Raw genomic sequence first — 21,912 nt, 5'->3', positions numbered from 1 at the left:
TAAGACAGTCAACAACATTCAACTGTCCTAATTAACTCCAGTTATAGCCCAGGTTTAAGCTTCTATCTACAAGTCTGCCAAGTTATCAAGAAATTCCTCAACCATAGACTACAACATAAGTACAACACCAACAAGAATCCAATGAGATAATGTATGATGCGATAATAAGAAGTGCAACGCAAATGAGATGCAATGACCAATATCTCGAACCTGTTCAAACATGCTATAAGGATTTGTCGCTTCAATAGTCATGACCCATTAGGGACCTGCGGTGTCCATGTACTAGCCATTCCAGAACAAACCTCGGATCGGGACTCTGCCACTATACGTCCAGTACAAACCTCGCATCGATAGCACTAACAGTGTTATTTTTCTCTTTCTCTTTCTTTCCACTTCAAAATTGTTTCCATAACTCTTTCATCATGTATGAATGTATGAATACAAGAAATGAGGAATCACATGTAATCAATGTCAGTTAAGATAATGTGGAATTCACAAGCTTTATACTGACAATTCAATCCTTGCTCGGAATATAAAGACTATCATGGAAACATATCAAGTACTCAGTTCCAATCTCAACAAGTAGAACTAGCATAGTCTGCATGATCACAACCACGTTGTCAAATAATACACATGTTAATAATTTCATAAAGTACGAGCAAGCCCAAATAATCACAAATCATACCAAACTAGTGGATTCAACTCCGCAACCATGCCTGAAGGCCTATCATGCTTTCCCTGTCGATAACTGCATAACACATGTGATTCGTTAATCAATGTTTAGGAAAGGTAAGTCATAACCTACCTCAAAGCTGAACACGAGCCTCGATGTGATGACCCGTTCAGTCATTATGCGTGTTTTGACCATTTTACCACTGTTGACCTAATTCCCGAGGTTATCGGGCGATTCTAGCGAGCATTGAAAGAATTAGAACCTTTAAGTGAAAGGGTTTGACCAATAGTTGAATTTTTGGTAAACAAACCTTTTTAGGAATTTTGTAGATTCCGTGAGGTCCGAAGGATCATTTATGACTTGGTGGGGTGGCTAGTTCGGTTCTCGAGGCTTCCAAGTGCATTTTGGGCACTTGGTTGGAAACTTGGTTTTAGCCGTTTGGGGATTGATCGAGTCAACGTGGCATCTGTTCAGAATTTCGAGGTCACGGATGGATTAATAGCATGTTTTTACGTGCGTCTACATGTTTTGTTAATATGGAGGAGGTCCTGCATAATTGTCGGGGTTTTGGGTTGAGATTTGTGAAACCAAAAAATTTCTGATTCTGTTGTCTTGCCCTAGCGGATCCGTCCCAGCAGGCTTTAGTCCGTAGGAGCAGAACCATGACGTGTTTAATGAATTCTGCCCTAGCGGATGGGAATCCGCAGATGCAGGATCGCGGGAGCGGAAATGGTTACTCCAGCGAGGAGCGCTGAACCAGAATCCCTATTTTTGTTCCTAATTTCAAATCATTAGTTCCATTCACCAAAAACCTATGTCTAAAGAGCACCGGAGGCTATTTTAAGAGAGGTCTTGGTGGAATCATTTTGGGGTAAGTTCTTAAACCTTAATCTTGCATTTATCTTTCCTCTACTAGTATCCATGGTGGTAAAGGGTTATGGAGGGTGATGGGTTATGGAACCTAGGTCATTAATCATTAAACCCTCTAATCTAATTGGTTATTATTGTTCTAAATACTAATTCTATCATCTATAATTGTGGATTAATAGATTCTAGGATTAAATCTCTCTTGGCTTCTAGAATCAATTCATCTTAGGGTTCTTACTAATTTGGGGGTTTTGTCTTAATTGATGAAATCGAAGGATCAATTGTGGTCAGAACTCTATGAAATTAAGGATAATGACAAATTATACTATGGGTAGTGTAATTTCACCCTTAATTTCTTGTGGTTATTTACTTACTTAGCCTTGTTAAAATTAGACTTCGATTGTTCTGAAGCACTTCGAAAGGGGAAGGCTCAGGTGGAGTAATACGTGACTCCTGTTCAACATTTGAGGTAGGTTACAACTTACTTTAGTTAGACTTTGTGAAACGTATGTATGCGTAGGAATGAGAGGAGAAAGCATGATTAGGTCTCCGGACATGATGTTGGGATTGATATCCTCTTAGGTTGGTATGACTTCTGTTATGTGGGCTTGACGCCGTTATTTTACGTATTGTGACATGTGGTGTGCTTGTTATAGTGATGTGGGTAATTTGAGGTGATATATTCACTATGATGATTGAACTCTGTGATGTTTCCATTTTCCATGATTGTTGTGATTTATGCCAGTCTTGTTATGGCTTATGGTGCTTTGTGATCTCCATAGCATACTTGTTGACACCTAATTTTTGACCTCCCATAATTGATTTTAATTACTTAGAATCCTTAGATGACAAACAAAATGAATCAGGCATTTTAAAGGGTCAAAATAATTTTATAAATTTGTCTAGGTCAATATCTTACTCCTTTTAATTAATAAAATAATTTATGTGATGCTATAAATTATTTAAGAATTAATTGGAACATTTATGACATTTTTATGAAATATTTACATTTTGTTGAATAATTATTTATTTAATTGTTTAAATTGTCAAAAGACAATCCAAGAAATTTGGGTCATTAAAGAATTGACCATTTTACCCCTCAATCTCTAATTTTGTGTGTTTGCATAATCTGTTGAAATTAATAAATTGTGTTTATTACTTAATTAGGTTAATTAATCACTAGAGGGACATTATTGCAAATTGGATTTAGTTATTTAATTGTTTACATTAATGCCATATTTGCAAACTAAGTTTGTCAACGCAATTAGTCGTTTTTTAAAATTTATTAAAAGGCTAATTATGTTTTAGTTATATTAATATGACCAATAGTCGATATTTTAGTTCTGTCCATTTACTTGATTTACCTATTTTACCCTTTATGTATGTATATACGCCTGATATACAAAAATTCTAATGACCCGATTGGTCGTTATAGTCTTTTCGGTACTTTTGACCCGAGGGGACCGTTGGCTCGCTTCTCGAGGTGCTCGAGATTGATTTTGGGTAACTTTTGAGAAAAATTGGCTTAAAGCAAAAAAGAGATAACTCAAAGTTGACTTTTGGGTAAACGGACCTTTTTCGGAAGTCCGTCAATTCCGAGAGGTCCGGATGGTATTTTAGAACTTGTGTGCATATCTGGTTCGGTTCCCAATGCATTCAGGTGCATTTTGGGACTTGGGTTGGGAAGTTAGAATTGAGGTATCGGGAGTTGACTTGGTCAACAAAGCCCCCGTTAGGAATTCCAAGGCCACAAGTGCATTCACAGCGTGTTTTTATGTGTGTCTGTGTATGTGGTTTGTGAGCAGATGGCCTTGGGTATTAGTCAGGATTTCGATATGATTTTGTTTTTTCCAGAAAATTCTGGTCTGGTGTCCACTATGGCGGCACCACTACCGTCCCAGCGGCATCGCCATAGCAGTGGGATGGGCCGCTGGGGTGGCCTTGTATATTTGCAGCCGACCGACTCGGCGGTCTGAGATGCTGTCAGGGCAACACCGCTGCAGCGGTCCCGATGCCGCCGTATCGGTATCGGGCCTGTTATTTCGTTAAGTATGTATTAAAAGCCCTTAGTCTCTCATTTATTACTATTCCAGAAATTGAGCTTTTGGGAGAAATTCTAGAGGGTTCTTGGAGAAGATTCTTATGGTAAGTCCTTCTAATCTCTTTGCTATTCCATTATCCCTAATCATCTTAGAATCTTTTTTCCTTTATAGTTCTTTAAGTAATGGAAGATTAAAAGTGAGTTTAATGAATATTCCTTCTAGGCTTCTAAATCATGATTTGTTGATTGGGTTAGCTTCTTTAAGCATTGAATTGATGATTAGAACCCTTATTTCATAACTTCTTCCTAATTAGAGGCTAATTTATGGAATTGGAAGTTAGGGTTTATACCCAAATTTGGGGGTTTTGCCTAGAATCCGAATTAGAGTGATTTGTTGATTATTCTAGCTTGCTAATGATGGGAATTGATCACCTAGAGGTTTAATTTAATATTGGGACCTTTAGATCCCTAATTTCACCCTTCTAGTTCATAAACCCTATTCCATAGGTTGGGGATTTAGGTCTTGATAGAAGTAGGGTTGGTTTTGATGTTCTTCTTGATTCTAATTCCATGATTCACATATGCCTGGACTTTCTTGATCTCGAGGCTCAACGGAAAGGAAAGGCTAAGGAGTGATTGTTGGTGTTATTGCTATTCGGCCTTCCAGATAGGTTACGGTTTACCCTATGGTGAGATTTCATTTAGCGCAGCATATATTTAGACAATATGGTCGGAGAAAGTATGTAAACCTTCGGGTATAAAGTTGGATTAGATATTGTCATAGGTTGGCCCTGTTATGTGATTGGGGCTAGCCACCCCGTTGTGTTGTGACTTGATTTGTTCTATTGTTTTTGGCTTGATGCCACATGGTAATAGTAGATATTGGAGACTATTGTTATACCTCTTCATGATATTAAAGTATCTTACTTGTTGACGTTTGATATGTGGATAGTGTTATATATGGCTTGTGTAGCCTTTTCAAGATATTGTTGGCGTACCCATGCTTGGTACTTGTGATATTGATCTGATTGTTGAGTTGATTTATATAAGTCTTGATAGGGCTTATAGTGTTGTGACTTCCATACCATATTCGTTGGCATTTATTGCATTGATTTAGCATTTATGCATTCATACATTCATACATGACGGAAATGGTTTGGAACTGATTCATGAAAGCCTTATGATATCTATAAGAGAAAATGTTTTAAATGCCCGATGGGAAATGGTTCCGGGTGATGTGATATTATATGACATAATTTGATAAAGATCCTCGATGGGCAAAGATCCGGAGACTCGTTACCGTTGGGCAAAAATCCAGAACGAGTGGTACATGGACTCCGCGGGTCCCCCATGGGTTGTGCTACCGAGACGTCGATACTTCTGTCCGGAGTACATGTGTACACAACATTGAATTTCATACATTAGTGCATTGCATTGCACTATGGCCTATATTGTGATGATGTGGTGATTTACTTGTGTTATTTGGATTTAGATTGGATATATTGAGACTTGGCACAGTTGGGTTTAGATGCTACAACCTAGATGATGACGTGTACTTGATTCTGGCTTGTATTGGACTTATACTTGTTGATTTATCTGCTTATCTTACCTTATTGTCTGGATTGTGTTTGCTAAACTTAGTCGGCCTATGATACCTATCTGTGTTGTGGTTTTGTACTGACCTGCACTTGCTGCATTCTTTTATGAATGTAGAATTTCAGGTTGGATCTACTTCTGTTTCTCATGGCTGATAGTCGCACCAAGATTTGCTTAGAGCCTACACGGTGAGCACGGGACGTTCGCTGCCTTGAAGATTCTTTTTTATTTATGTCTTATTTTCTATCCCGAGACATATTCAGACTTGATGTATTATTAATATTCCAGACTTGTATATTCTAGTAAGGAGCTCTTGTATAGCTTAGACCAGACTCTGGGGTGTATTTTCCTTATTTCCGCGCTTTCTCTACATTATTATCGTCAGACTTATGTGAATTTATCTCTTCCGCTTATTTAATTATTTATTTACGTTTTCACTATTGATGGGTTGGGGGTTCGCCTACCGAGGTGGGAAAGGTAGATGCCCGTGCGACTTAGCATAGATTGGGTCGTGTCAAGTTGGTATCAGAGCCCTAGGTTACCCGGTTTATAATACAAGAGCGTGTCTAGTAGAGTCATGGATCAGTACGATGAGCTCCGTATTTATCTGCGAGAGACTATAGGACATTTAGGAAACTTCACTTTCTTTCCTTCTTCCGTGCTACTTTATTTTAATTGGTATCTAGAACAATCAAATTAGTATTTGACTCTTATCTCTTCTCTCACGGATGGTGTGGCCCCAGCACAGACACAGCCTAAGATTACTTCCGATCAGACTATGCAGGATACTATGGCCTGTGTTCTACTCCATCTAGATTCCCAGCAGGCTACCGCTGGCATTACTACTCCAGACGGAGGTTCGCAAACCAGAGTTAAGGCGCAGACCCCTGAGTACTCGAGTAGCACACCCCGCTGCAGCTATGGCTCTCCATATTGATGCAGTGCCAGCCTCGGGGGATGATCTTAGACCCGTGGAGGGCGCTGTTATGACCTTAACTGATCAAGATCTTGTTAGGAGGTTTAGGAAATTGGAGCTACCGAGGTTTTCGGGTACTTCTGCAGAGGATGCTTATGAGTTCATCTTGGATTGCATGAGTTGCTACATAGGATGGGGTCATAGAGTCCCATAAAGTTGACTATGTGTCCTACCAGTTTCGTGACGATGCGAAGACTTCGTAGAGGTATTTTGTTGCTTGATGAATGGCATCTTTACGCCATTTCTTGACTCCTTCATGATTGTGTTTATTGATGAAATCTTGGTGTATTCCAAGAGTAGAGAGAAGTATGAGAGCCATCTTCGTACTGTTCTTGGGCTGTTGAAGAAGAATAACTTGTTTGCTATGTTTTTGAAGTGTGAGTTTTGGTTGGAGTATGTGGCATTCTTGGGACATGTTGTGTCTAAGGATGGAATTATGGTTGATCCATAGAAGATTGAGGCTATGAGGAGTTGGGCGAGGCCCACTAGTGTTACCAAGGTTCGTAGTTTTGTGGGTTTGGCCAGCTACTACCGCTGCTTTGTATAGAATTTTACGGCTATTGCTTCGTCCTTGATCAGATTGACTCAGCAGGAAGTTCCCTTCCAGTGGTCCGATGATTGTGAGGAGAGCTTTCAAAAGCTCAAGATTCTTTTGACTTCAGCCCCGATCTTAGCATTACCTATGGAGGGTAAGGATTTTGCGGTCTATTATGATGCATCCCGTATGGGTTCGGGTGCTGTGTTGATGCAGGAGGATAGAGTGACAGCTTATGCTTCCCGTCAGTTGAAGATCAATGAGAATAATTACCCTACCCATGATTTGGAGTTACTGGCCATGGTCTTTGCTTTGAAGATTTGGAGTCTTTACTTGTATGGTGTCTAGTGCGAGGTTTTTACCGATCACTATAACCTTCAGCATGTGTTTACCCAGAGAGATCTTAATTCCAGGCAGCGCCGATGGATGGAGCTCCTGAAGGACTATGACATCTCTATTCTTTATCATCCCGGGAAAGCCAATGTGGTGGATGATGCCTTGAGTCGCAAGACAGTGAGTATGGGCAATTTAGCTCGTTTGAATGTTTCTGAGCGTCCGTTGGCCATAGAGGTTCATACTCTGGCCAACAGTTTCGTTCACCTTGATATTTCAGCCCCAGGAAAGGTTTTAGCTTGTATAGAGGTGAGGTCATCTTTATTGGATCAGATCAGGACTTATCAGTTTGAGGATGCTCAGTTGAGCAAGATTCGAGATAAATTTTTGAAGGGTGAGGCCAAAAAGGCCATGATTGATTCTGAAGGCATTTTGAGGATTAAGAGGCACGTATGCGTTCCTCGTGTTGGTGATTTGGTTCAGTTAATCTTGACTGAGGCTCATAGCTCTAGATATTCCATTCATCGGGGGGCGACTAAGATGTATCGTGATTTGAGGCAGCACTATTGGTAGCATCGGATGAAGAGAGATATAGTTGATTTCGTGGCTAAGGGTGAGAATTGTCAGTAAGTTAAGTATGAGCACCAGCGACCCGGTGGTGTACTTCAGATGATGCTTATTCCCAAGTGGAAGTGGGAGAGGATTGCCACGGATTTTGTTATTGTCACGACCCAATTTAAGGATCGCGCGGGCACCTACCTTTCCCTCTCGGTAGGCGAACCCTCAATCAAATAACACATCAACCAAGTAAAGAAAAATTTATTTAATCCAATATATATATATATATATAATTAACAGCGGAAATCAAATAATTTTATTAACCCGATATTTCAAAAATGATTACAACAGTTAAATAATTACAAGACTCATTCCGACTCCCACGACCTGGTCTAGGCAAATACAAGAGCGACTAATGTAAATTTAGAACGAAATAAACTCTCAGACTCAACCTCCATCCCGGAATGAAGTGGGAGGAGACCTTCAAGATAGGTATTCTGCATCTTCCAAACATGTCGCAGCCAATCACCTGAAATACTCTACGCCCCAAAAGGGATGTAGCAAGGGTAGTATCAGTACAATCAACACGTACTGAGCAAGCATCATAGGGTAACAATGGTTAGAAACACATATTAGTAAAAGAATTTACGAACAAGCATGATAAGCAACTAGATTAATAACATACATCTATCTACCGCTCATTATAACTTCAAGACTCTTAAAATCATTTAACTTTCGTCTAACAACCACCAGTCAATACCTCAAAGCCTCACACTAGTCACATATGATTATACCAATCGCTTTTAGTATAGAAGTCAACTCATCATGATGATATTCCTTATTCTACATCCTTTTAGTAAGACAAAACATATAAATGATCCTACGAACAATCTACGAGATAAATTAACAAGTATAAGGAAACCATAATTGGAACCAAGCACACGTTATCGCCTAAGTAGAGCATCTAAACCCAAATGTGCGAAGTTCCAATATATCCGATCCGAAGCCAACATCACAAGTGAAGCACCAAATTATATCAATATAATCCATGATGCAAAGCAATGCAATAATGTATGCATGCAAATGCAATGCAATAACGTATGAATGCAAATGCCAAGCAATGTTGTGTACACATGTACTCTGGACGAAATACCTCCATGTCTCGGTAGCACAACCCAAGGTGACTCGCGAAGTCTAAGTGCCACTCGTCCCGAATCTTTTCCCAACAGACAGACGAGACTCCGAATCTTTACCCATGGAGAGTTCTCACCGGCACCACCCTGGGGGACCCACGAAGTCCATGCACTCACTCAATCCATGATTCCGAGACAAATATCAAATATCAGACTCTCATCCAAAAACCGAGCCTAGTTCATCACAGTGTTTCATCAAGTACCAACAATGTATCAACAATATATCATGAAGGATGAGAATGCGTGCAATGTATGTGACAACAATAATAATCAAGTCAACATCACAAGTACCAAACATGGGTACACCATCAATATTATCAAAGACTACACAAGTCATATAGAACTATATCCTCGCATCAACATCAACCATTAAGATACTACAATCTCACAATCACGATAGAACAATAGTTCCCATTATCTACTAACAACACGTGGCATTAGGCAAACAACGATAGAACAATCAAGCCACATAACAATGTTACCTCACTTCCTTACTACCTATCAATATTAATACATGATAATTCACCTTCTACTTACAAGACCTCACTAATACCCAGTCTAGAATCAATTTCGAAATTGTAGGTGCATTCATCCATTTTAATACCAAATAAGATTCAACATTATTAGCATAGAACCAATTAGGCGTATCTTACGGAAGTTTCTCACTAAGGGACAGAGATAAATAATTAACAACAGCTACTTCCAAGTCACATACAATCCACCGATATTCAAGGGAAACCAACACAAGAATCCTAGGGAATCTACAGAAAAACGTTGCACTGAAGCTTGATTTTCACGGTTCATAGAAAGTTGCACAGACCGTATTTCTGGTCGTACAAAAGGTGGCAAAGTAACACAATGTCACAATGGATAGATGTTGAACCACAGACACTTATATGGACCGTACAATATTGTACGGGCCGTATAAGTTGATGTGACGATGTTGGAAGATGTCTCACGGGCAGGATTGTACGTGCCGTATAAAGTTATACGAACCGTGGAAGGCCAGTTCGTATCATTCTCTACAGACACATGGATGAAGGCCGTATAAGTCTTATACAATCCGTGAAAAGTTGTACGGACCGTATAATTACCGCCTGGGACTTAAGTGCAAATTCTGTAATTTTACATTTTGAAACCTATAAATAGTCCATTGTAGGGTTTTAATTGTTATCAGTTGTTATATTTTGACTTTTGGCTTAAATATTAAATACTCTCTAGTTTTTTAATGTTCAAACATCAATTCAAGTATTATCAATTCCTCTTTTCTTCCAAAGTAAGCAATTATGAATTCTTCAATTTCTTATTTCTTGTTCTTTATCATGAGTAGCTAAATTCCCTTACTAGGACTGTGAACCCAATTAATGGGTGTTTTGTGATTGGGTTTGTGATTGATATACACATAATGGATTATTAGGGTTTATTTATTCTTCATTCTTCATTCGTAATTAATGGTTGCAAACATAGATTAAAGTCATAAACCTTGATTTATTTGGAAAAATAATTAGGGTTGGTAAGAATAAATAACAAGGACTCAAAGTTTTAAACTTTTTAAAATAAATTCACTTAGGAATAAGAAGAATTTACTTGACATTATTAATCGTTCTTCATAGTTACTTTCTTATATTTGGGAAAATCATAGAAAGAGATAATCTTTATTTATTGGGAAATAGTAGAGATTCATATAGAGATTAAGTGCATTCATTTAATGATCCATTAGAAGTATATCAAGATCAATATCCATGATCATACACTCTATCTAACGGGGACACAACCTTAGTTCTTTTACCATAAAGTTCCACCAAAGCAAGTAGATAGCAATTAGTCATAGAAAAACCAACTTTTACCAATATCATCGGATTAAGACATTAGACCTAAATTAAGCATTCTACGACTTTAGTAACCTTTTCCCACCATATTCCCTACGGGATTCAACCCCAACCTTGTTGGGTTACTATATTTGACAACGTCCGCGTTATACCATTAATAGGTGTAATTTGAGCGTATCAAACTTTGGTGCCGTTGCCGGGGAATACGGTTTTGAAATTACTAAAAAGTGTTTGCTTTGATTGAAGTCTTTTGCTTATTCCATCACACCTTATTTGCTACTCTGTGTAAATCAGGTGAACATGAATCAGAATCAGCAAAATCAACGTGCTGTTAACCAGGGGAATCGGTTGAACAATCAGGCGAATGAATCAGATGATCAGAATATTTTCGTTGATCTTGTTCCGGAGAAGGACTATGCATCTGCTATTGTTAAGCCTCGAGTTGCAGCTGCTAGCTTGAAAATTGACTCCTCTCTATACCAGTTGTTGAAGCTTGAGGGATACTTTCGGAACTCTACCGAGAATGACCCTCAACGTCATTTGCAAAATTTTATGGATGTGTGTGCTAATCACATCCAGAACAACATCCCACAAGATGCTATTCGGTTGAGGTTATTCAAATATTCCTTAACTGGAGAGGCAAGAACATAGTTTGAGAAGCTGCCGCGAAATTTGATTACTTCATGGGCAGAGATGGTGACTGATTTTCTCACAAAATGGAACCTCCCTAGCAAGAAGGCTGAAATTCGCGACAAGATCTATGAATTTAAGCAGCGACCAGGGGAACAACTATATGAAGCCTGGGAGAGATTCAAGGAGTATTTGAAGAAGAGTCCGAATCATGGTTTTTCGGATCACATATTAATGGAGAAGGTCTACCAAGGGCTAGATCCAGTGACGCAGTAAGTTGCTAATAATGCAGCTGATGATTATTTCATGAACAAATCTTATCGACGAGTGACCAATATACTTAACAAGCTGACGACTCATAATCAGGCTTGACACTCAAACAATGCTGATGTGGTACCATATGGTAGTGTTATGATCTAGAATATAGTAAAGGAGAATCAAGATACCCAGCAAACATTGGCAGAACTTGCAACAAATATTTCCTTGCTAACAAAGAAGTTTGATGAATCCCAGATCAAGAAGGTAAATGTTTGTGAGGATGATACAGTTTTGCCAAAAGGGATGTACCATACTCAAGATAGTCCATTCCATGATGGGCCCCCTATGCAGGTCGAAGATGTTAATTATGTGAATAACTCTCAAGGAGGTTACCAAAGATAGAACTACCAAGGTGGTTACCAGAATCAGAATCAATGGAGACCTCAGCAAGGTCAAGGTGCTTATAACAACTCTGGGAACTACAACAATAATATGGTGGTGCGAACCAAGGGAGCTACAACAATAGTAACAATTTTGGGAACAAGAGTTCCAATCCTTACATACCACCGAAAGGGCAATCAACAGAGCAAGGTAGTTCCAAGGTTGAAACAATGCTTGAGAAGATTCTGGAAAATCAGTCTAAATCTGAGAGGACTTTATCTGGGTTGACAGAGACAGTGGGTTCCCATACAGCAGCTATTCAGAAGCTTGAGTCCCAGATGAGGGATATTTCTAGAGAGCAGCACCCTCCTAAAAAGGGGGGACTTCCGAGTGACACTATTCTGAATCCGAAGAATGGGGGAGGCGGTGTAGACCGTGTGTTTTCCATCACTACAAGGAGTGGTAAAATACTCCAAGGGGCTGATAAAAAGGTGGTTGATCTTGAGCCGATAGATGAAGAGGATGAGGTGTAGTCTGAAGCACCCATTATTGTTGATGACAAGAAGGTAGCTGATATTCCAGAGATAGTGAAAGATGGTGATAACACGATCAAGTAGATTGTGAAAGGGGCTCTCCACCCTTTGACTCAGCTTTTCAAGTCTAAACCTCCCTTTCCTCAGAGGTTGGTAAAGAAGAAGGAGGATGCTAAGTTTGAGAAGTTTTATAATCAGTTGAAGCAGCTATCTCTTAACTTCCCCTTCTTGGAAGTTGTCAAAGAGATGCCCGATTTTGCCAAATATTTGAAGAAACTTCTGACTAAGAAGAAAACGGTTCAACATGACATCTTGAGTTTGACTCACACTGTGAGTTCCATCATCTCAACTACTACTGTTCAGAAAAAGAATGATCCGGGGGCATTCACCATTCCTTGTTCTGTTGGGCACCATGATTTTTCTCGTGCATTGTGTGATAATGGGGCGAGTATTAATTTGATGCCCCTTTCTATATACAAACAATCAGGTTTGGGGATGCCAAGGCCGACTACTATGAGGTTATAAATGGCTGATAGGTCTATCAAAAGACCTGTTGGGGTGGTTGATGATGTACTTGTACGGGTTGGTGATTTTATGTTGCCCGCTGATTTTGTGATTCTTGACTGTACTGTTGATCAGGACATTCCTATTATTCTGGGGAGACCTTTCCTTGCTACAGGGAGAGCTCTGATGGATTCGGAGAAAAATGAAATCAAGTTCCAAGTCAATGATGAAGAAGTTACTTTTCAGGCTAGCAAGGGGATGAAGTTACCAAGTGCTTACGAGAGTATTTCGGTAATTGATTCGTTTGATGTTGTTGATGAAACAGTGGAGTTCAAGATGGAAGAAAAAAGTTTGGAGGAAGCTCTAGCAGGTATTCTTGTGAACTTTGATGCTGAGGACATGGAAGGTTATGTGGAGACAGTTAATTCACTTGTTGGGTTGGGTTCATATTCTTACCACCCAAAGAAGCTAAATATTGATCTAGAAAATAGAACAACTCCTCTAGCAAAGCCTTCGATTATTGAGCCACCTATGTTGTTGGAGGTTAAGTAGCTCCCATCACATCTGAAGTATGAGTTCCTTGGTCCGGACAATACATTACCAGTGATTGTTTCAGCCCTACTGACTGAGGAGCAGATTCTAAAGCTTTTGGAGGTGTTGCGGGAGTATAGGCGTGCTATTGGTTGGACCATAGCAGACATTTGGGGTATCCCATCGGGGATCTGTGAGCATAATATTCAGTTGGAAGAGGATAGCAAACCGAGTGTAGAGCATCAAAGGAGACTGAATGAGAATATGCAAGAAGTCGTCAAGAAAGAGATCATCAAATAGTTAGATGCGGGAGTGGTTTACCCAATCGCTGACAGTAAATAGGTGAGCCTAGTCCAATGTGTTCCCAAGAAGGGCGGCATCACTGTTGTGCCGAATGCAAAGAATGAGTTGATCCCAACTAGAACTGTCACCAGATGGAGAATTTGCATGGTCTATTGCAAGCTCAACTCAGCCACATGCAAGGACCATTTCCCTATGCCTTTTATTGATCAAATGCTTGATAGGCTAGTGGGGCATTCCTAGTATTTCTTCCTTAATGGGTATTCGGGCTACAATCAGATCAACATTGCTTTAGAAGATCAGGAGAAGACTACTTTTACTTGTCCTTATGGGACGTTTGCATTTAGCCGGATGCCTTTTGGTTTGTGTAATGCACCAACCACTTTTCAAAGGTGCATGATGTCAATCTTCTCTGACATGGTAGAGAACTTCTTGGAAGTGTTCATGGATGACTTCTCTGTTATGGGTGATTCGTTTGAAGATTGTCTTGGCCATCTAGGTCAAGTGCTGAAAAGATGTGAGGAGACAAATCTCGTGCTAAATTGAGAGAAGTGCCATTTTAAGGTGAAGGAAGGGATCGTCCTCGGTCACAAAATCTCTGAAAAGGGAATTGAGGTCGATCAAGCAAAAATTGATGTGATTGCAAAACTTCCACCACCTATCTAAGTCAAGGGTGTCCGAAGTTTCTTAGGACATGCTGGTTTCTACAAGTGCTTCATCAAAGATTTCTCCAAGATTGCTAACCTGATATGTAAGTTTCTTGAAAAAAAGGCTAAGTTTGTGTTTGATGATAAGTGTCGGAAGGCGTTTGATGAGTTAAAAGAGCGTCTCACTACTGCTCCTATTATTGTTGCTCCTGACTAGTCCTTACAGTTTGAATTAATGTGTGATGCTGGTGGTTTCGCAATAGGTGCTGTGTTTGGGTAGAGGCATAATAAAATTATGCACCCGATCTATTATGCAAGCAGAACACTAAATGCTGCCCAGATGAATCACACAGTGATGGAGCAAGAGCTGTTTGCCATTGTGTTTGCTTTTGAGAAGTTTCAGGCCTATTTGTTGGGGTCCACAGTCGTGGTATACACTGATCATGCAGCATTGAGATACCTTATGGAAAATAAGAAAGCAAAGTCGTGACTGATCGATGGGTACTATTGCTGCAAGAGTTTGATTTTGAGGTGAAAGATCGCAAGGGCATAGAGAATCAGGTTGCTGACCATCTATATCAGCTTGAAGAGGCTGGGAGACCTTCTGATGAGCTAGATATAGATGCTGCTTTTCCAGATGAGAGGGTGTTGGCTGTGTCAATGGAAATAGCACCGTGGTATGCTGACATTGCCAATTATTTGGTAACAGGCATAGTTCCAGAAGATATCAAAGCTTACCAAAAGAAGAAGTTCTTGCGGGATGCTCAACAGTACTATTGGGACGAGCCTTACTTGTTTCAAACATGCGCTGACAACATCATTCGGCGTTGTGTTCTTGAAAGTGAAGTGATGGCAATTCTAAACGCGTGCCATGACTCTCCTGTTGGGGGTCACCATAGTGGTAACCGGACTGCGGCTAAGGTACTTGAATGCAGTTATTACTGGCCGACCATCTTTCATGATGCTAATTTATTGGTGCGGTCTTGTGATCAATGTCAGAGGCAAGGGAATATAGGTAGAAGGCAAGAGATGCCTATGAATTTTGTTATGGAGGTAGAAGTGTTCAATGTCTGGGGGATTGACTTTATGGGACCCTTTGTGAGTTCGGGTGGCATGAAATACATCTTGGTTGCTGTGGATTATGTGTCAAAATGGGTAGAAGCGGTGGCTTTACCTAATAACGAGGCCAAAAGTGTTATGGTGTTCCTCAAGAAGAACATATTTACTCATTTTGGTACTCCGAGGGCTATAATCAGCGATGGTGGATCCCACTTTTGTAATAGAGCCTTCACGGGATTAATGAAAAAATATGGTGTAAAACATAGGGTGGCAACACCTTATCATCCTCATACAAGTGAGCAGGTTGAAGTATCCAATAGGGAGATCAAGAGTATTCTAGCAAAAACAGTAAATGCAAAGAGAACTGATTGGGCCCGCAAGCTCGATGATGCTCTATGGGCATACCGGACTTCTTTCAAGACTCTGATTGGGACTTCACCCTTCAAGGTTGGGTTCGAAAAAGCTTGTCACTTGCCGGTTGAACTTGAGCACAAGGCTATGTGGGCGCTGAAGAAATTGAATATGGATTGGGAGGAAATAACCAAGCTCAGGTTGTTTCAACTAAATGAGATGGGTGAGTTTCGGTACCAGGCATACGAGAGTGCAGCACTATATAAAGAAGGATGAAGCAATACCGTGACAAGAAGATTCTGAAGCGAGAGTTCTACAAGGGTGATCCTGTTTTGCTGTTTAACTCTCGGTTGAAGTTGCTACCCGATAAGCTAAAATCAAGGTGGTCTGGTCCGTTTGAGGTGGTTGGCGTTTCATCCCATGGAGCAATTGAGTTAAAGTCCGAAAATGGAACTCGGACATTTAAGGTCAATGGGCAGAGGTTGAAACACTACCACGGGATGGTTTCGAAAGATAGAATTATTGACCGATACGGGTTGAAGCACCTCGGAACGAACAATGATCTGGTGTACGCAGATAAGGAGTGAATAGATACCACCGTTGTATCGCAACGTTAAATCAAGCGCTTCTTGGGAGGCAACCCAAGTGTAATGTTTATTTTCATTCTTGTTTCTGTTTGAATATAGGGTAACGTTTGTTTTGGTGCAGGTAAAAAAAAAAATCACTGAAGCCTGGACAAAACAAGACTTATACGGACCGTCTAACATTATACGGACCGTATAATCCAGTCGTGGAAGGTAAGAAAATCAGGTAGATCACTGTTTGAAGACATCCTCCAAATACGATCATTTTCACGGACCGTATAACATTATACGGGCCGTATAAATGATCGTGTAAATAGGATGTGCTCAAACATGGGATAGTGAATAAAATTGATGTTACACGGACCGTATAATTTTATACGGCTCGTATAACTCTAAACAAAAAAAAATTGCGATCAGAGGGTTTTTAAACCTTTCACCTGCCCATTTTATTTCATTTGTTTCATTCCCTCCACTACACCCACGACCACCACAGACCATCCCACGATCACCTAAAATCACCCACCTTCACCCACTTGAATTCCACATTCCCAAACCCATAAATTCATCCCCACAGTCAAAAACCCTCTATTCAAGATAAAAAAAAATTGGTTATTCTTTTCTCTTTCTTCCCTTGTTGGCACAAGGTGTTCTTCAAGGACTCTTATCAAAATCATCAAAACCAGGTATGTTGATTTTCATTCCAAAATTTTGCTTGAAGTGGTGAAAATTGTGTATTGGATATCAGTGGGTTTAAGATGTGACTCAACTTTTCCATGGTTGATGATTTTCTGAATTAGGGATGAGCATAATAGGTTGTTATGAACACATAGGGTGATTCCACACTCTACTGAGGCGGAGGGCATTTCAACTGAAAAATCTAAGTTTTTGGATTCAGATGTTGTTATGCTCGCCAATACAATTCCCTAAAAATGCTAATGAATTGTAAAATAGAAAGAAAATGGATGAAGTCTGAGTAACCCTACCCCCGTAAGAATTGAAACCATGGAATACTGTGTGTGTGATGATATGATGTAACCAAAAAGTCGTATAGGATTGACGGGTTGGCAGAAGCCCATGTTTATGAATTACACGAGTCAGGCTGTTATACGGACCGTATAATATTATACGGTCCATGAAACTTGTTCGTGGTTCACCAATGGGGTTCTGAGTAGTCTGTTTCCCTTACACCCTTACTTATATGGCCCGTATAATTTTATACGGACCGTATAAGACTTATACGACCCAAAAAAGAAGAAACAAAAAGAGTCAAGAGAGAGAACTATGTTTCAGTCAGCTGTCCCTTCTCAGACCCATCACTAACATAGGTTCTTTTGCAGGTATGGTTCAAAAACGCAATGTACGAAGGGGTACGAGGCCCCGGGCTGCTAAGGGCCGAGGTCGAGCCCGCGACCAACCAGAGACAAACCTTCATTTACGGGATGAGGGTTCGGACGATGAAAAAGTCAGGGGGCTAGAAATCCTCAACCCCCAACCATGACTCCTTCCGCCTCGGAGGGAGGAGAAAAATCTGGAGAAGCTGGAATGGAGACAGGTGACTCCTCAGATGATGAGGGAGATTCGAACAAGTGTGGCTCATCTGAGCCGACAGACACCCGAGTTCCAAACTCTAATGCTTCGCCAGAATCAGCACACGGCAAGCGCCGGTTGGTTCTACGAAGCAAAATACTACCAGAGGATGCTTTACGGTTTGGAGTTCCGGGGTCAAAGGAGCTGTACGAGGAGGGTCTGTCCACTATCAAACGTGGGGGTGAGCCGAATCGAAGTATATGGGAAAAGAGGCAGTTGGTGTTTGAGGGTCTTGAAACTCTTCCCAATACAACCGAAACACTCCGATTCTACAGGTTAGAGGTGTTTGCTAAACCTGCTGGGGAGTTTTGCCCGAAGATTGTGCGTGAGTTTTATGCCAACTACGGGGCTGAGTTGTTGAAGATGAAAAATCCCAGTCAGACTACTACTGCTCTCCCGTTGCTTGATGAAATTACGGTGCGGAATGTCAAGGTTGACATCTCAGCTGAGGCTATCAACAGAGTTTATTTCGGGGATGACTTTCAGGCACCGGAGGATGAGAAAGAGTACTTCAATAAGTTGGATCGCCAAAATCATCGGTCAGTGATCAAATGGTTGGCTACGGTAATTGCCCACCCGGAGGTAGATTGGGTGACCCAACAAAGCCCGACTATTGTCAAGGGTTCACTCAATAAGGAAGCTCGATTCTGGTGGCGCCTGATGAGGTACAGACTGTTAGTGACCCAGAATGACAATACAATCATGGTTGCTCAGGCAGTAGGTATTACAGTGATAATGAGTCGGTATCCAGTGAACATAGGGCGTATGATAGCTGATGCAATTCGACGGAGAGCACCCCAGCCTATGACTTCATTGGTATTCCCGTGTCTTATCACGGAGCTGTGCAGACGAGCTCAGGTTGTCGGCATTCCAGATCGGGGCCAATACATCAAAAACAAGAAATTTGGGGACTGGCGAAAGGGTAAAAGGGGGATGCACCGGAGATATTTGTGGTCCCACCTGAGGAAAATATAGAGGATCCACCCGAGTCCGAGTCTGGGGCCATGGGAGATACTATTGCTACTGATCCTGAGAAGCCTGAAGCTGGTGGTACTGATGCTACAGCTCAGGCCCAGACCACTGATCCTAGTTCTGTGACGGTTGAGGGGTCTGCTGGTACCACTGCCACTACTAATCCACCACCACCTCCCGACCTTGTACCCGCCACTTCTGTGGGTCCTACCACTTCATCTGCTCCATCTCCTACAACACAATCAGCGGTTGATTTGTTTACATTTTCGAGAGCGATTTACCGAGAGTTAGCCTTCAAAACATTAAAGGCCGAAAAACAAATTGAGGTGATCATGCTGCAACTTAAGCCCCAAATAAATAAGCAAATCAACATTGTCAAGAGAGAAATTCGGGAGGAATATGCTCAGTCTCACAAGGTTTTCTAATCATGATTGGATGGGTTTGAGATGAGGTTGTTTGCTTTGGAGCAGTCGAAATCAGGGGGCGGTTCAGCTGCATTTCATACTGAATTGGAAAAGCTCAAGGCTGAATTGGATGCGCTGAAGGTGCGCGAGCGAGTAGAGAAACTTGTTTTGGCACCGCACACTAACTTAGATATTGATATCCCGGTCCAAAACCTGCTCGACTATGAGGAAGAAGGAGAGGAAGGAGACAAGACACGGGGAAAACGACCACTAGATGCCGTAGTTGAGGATGTGAATGAGAGTAACAAGAGGCTGCACAAACTGGAGGAGAAGATGGTGCAAGCCGCTGCCTTGAACTCGTTCGGTGAAAATCATCCAGATCCAATGGGCGCGTCGGGCAGCCAGCCACGAGAGGCGACGCCTGATATTGCTGCGACTGAGGCAGCACAGTCCCGAGTTGAGGAACATAGCACCTAGGGCGCCCAGGTATCCCTTACCAATTTTTTTATTGTACCTAGAGTTGATGCATTGGGGACATTGCATGATCTTCAGTTGGGGATGGGGGTACCTGATCAGGTTAATACTGTAACTATTTATTTAGGAACCCCCTCGGCTTTTCTTTGCCAGAGTTCTTTTCCTGAGGGGTTTTATTTTGTTGAAACTGGCATGTTTAGGATGTTGCTTAGGTTGAGTAGAGTTTTTTTTGACTTAGTTGGTGTTATTTTGTAACTGATGGCATGTTATTATTGTTTGTTGGAAATTGTGGACCCCTCGAATTTTGAAAAAATGCATGTTGAGGACGGTTATTGGTTGACATGTTTGATTCTTTATATGACATTACTATTGTTGGGGTATCGTGTGTGATGAATGACTACCTGGGAGGTCACACATGTAAAAATAATTGTCCTTATGCCAATGTGTGTGTGAGTTGCTAGTTTGTTTCTGTTTATGCATATATAATACAGAACTTGCCCGGTTGGTCTTGTTTGAAATCCGAAAGTTAGTTTGGTTGAGAAATGATCTTAGGCTTTCTTTGTATAAATAGTCACTTTGCCTAAATAAGCATCACCAAATTGCAAATATCCCTAGTTTCCCTTTTTGAGCCTCTTGGACCTTTTCTTTGGCTAGCCAATTATGAAACTGTACCCTTTTTGCAATTAATCCATCTCCGTACCCGTTCCCTCCTTGACGCTACTAGATAGATGAGGCAAAATGCCTAAGTTGGGGGTGAATTAAATGTGGAGTAGATGTAAAAGCATAAGTTGGGGATGGTGAAGTTGCTAGTGGAGAGTCGATATGGTAATGGCAAAAAAAAATCTTGGAAATCAGAAAATTGTGGCATAAAAAGAATTGTACGTTGTTTAGGAATAAAACCACATCGAAGTTGAAAGCTTGAAATAAAACAAAAGGGGTTGGAAGGAAAGAAACGGTGAATTAAGGTGAAGAGATGTTGTAGCGTTCGAGGAGGGTGAGTCACTAATATCCAAAAAGTATCCTACCGGTCCCTAAGCCTACATTACAAGCCAAAACAAGTCCTAATGTGATCACAACCGAACAAGCCTAGGATGAAAACAGAGAAAATAAGGGCAAGCCTATGGTATTTGAATGTGTAGACATGAAGTTCTTTGTGAGTGTGAGTGATTTTCTTTTCTCGTTCGTCTTCATCCCATTCTCTTTGTATATATGTGTGTTGGGACATTCTTTGGTCTATGAGAGGGCATAAGGATGAGAATTGAGCAAATTAAAGCAACCGCCTAAAGTAGCATTTGTGTGCAACATTATATGTTCAATAATGTAATGTCATGCATTGAAGCTTCATTGTTAGTCATAACGTTTTTGGGTGGTGTATATGGTTGAGAATCGAAAAATTTGGGGGCAGGTCCTATGAAGAAAAACATGCATGCCAGTAGTTCAGAGTCAAAACCAATGTAGACATTATTACTTTATGATACCTAGGTGTTAGTCGAGTCCTAGTGGTGTCCACTACTTGCTTGAGGACAAGCAAAGACTTTAAGTTGGGGGTGTTGATGTGCCGAGAAATTGAGGCACAATTGATACCTTTTTACGAGAAGTTTTACTTGTTTTTAGGCAAGTGGGTGTGGTTTTGATGTGTTTTTGTCATGTTTCAGGTGAATCATAAAGTTCGGGTTCAAGAAGTAGAAGTTACAGAAAAGTTACACTGAAGCTTGATTTTCACGGTCCGTAGAAAGTTGCACGGACCGTATTTCTGGTCGTACAAAAAGTGGCAAAGTAACAGAATGTCACAGTAGATAGATGCTGAACCACAGACACTTATACGGACCGTACAATATTGTACGGGCCGTATAATTTGATGTGACGATGTTGGAAGATGTTTCACAGGAAAGATTGTACGAGCCATATAAAGTTATACGAACCGTGGAAGGCCAGTTCGTATCACTCTCTGAAGACACATGGATGAAGGCCGTATAAGTCTTATACGGTCCATGAAATGTTGTACGGACCGTATAAGTACCGCCTGGGACTTAAGTGCAAATTCTGTAATTTTACGTTTTGAAACCTATAAATAGTCCATTGTAGGGTTTTAATTG

At 40.8% G+C, this 21,912-nt stretch overlaps 1 non-coding gene across 1 annotated transcript; it reads right to left on the bottom strand.

Moving 5' to 3' along the window:
- Positions 1-11,343: 11,343 nt before the first annotated feature.
- LOC132620567 (small nucleolar RNA R71) lies at positions 11,344-11,449 on the bottom strand. The gene has a single exon (XR_009575010.1). It is a non-coding gene; the product is annotated as a small nucleolar RNA R71 (small nucleolar RNA).
- Positions 11,450-21,912: the final 10,463 nt, after the last annotated feature.

The sequence above is a fragment of the Lycium barbarum genome, chromosome 11 (assembly GCF_019175385.1).
Source record: "Lycium barbarum isolate Lr01 chromosome 11, ASM1917538v2, whole genome shotgun sequence".
NCBI lineage: Eukaryota > Viridiplantae > Streptophyta > Magnoliopsida > Solanales > Solanaceae > Lycium > Lycium barbarum.
The sequence above is the reverse complement of the archived record's forward strand: the minus strand, read 5'-3'. Positions and strand labels throughout refer to the sequence as shown.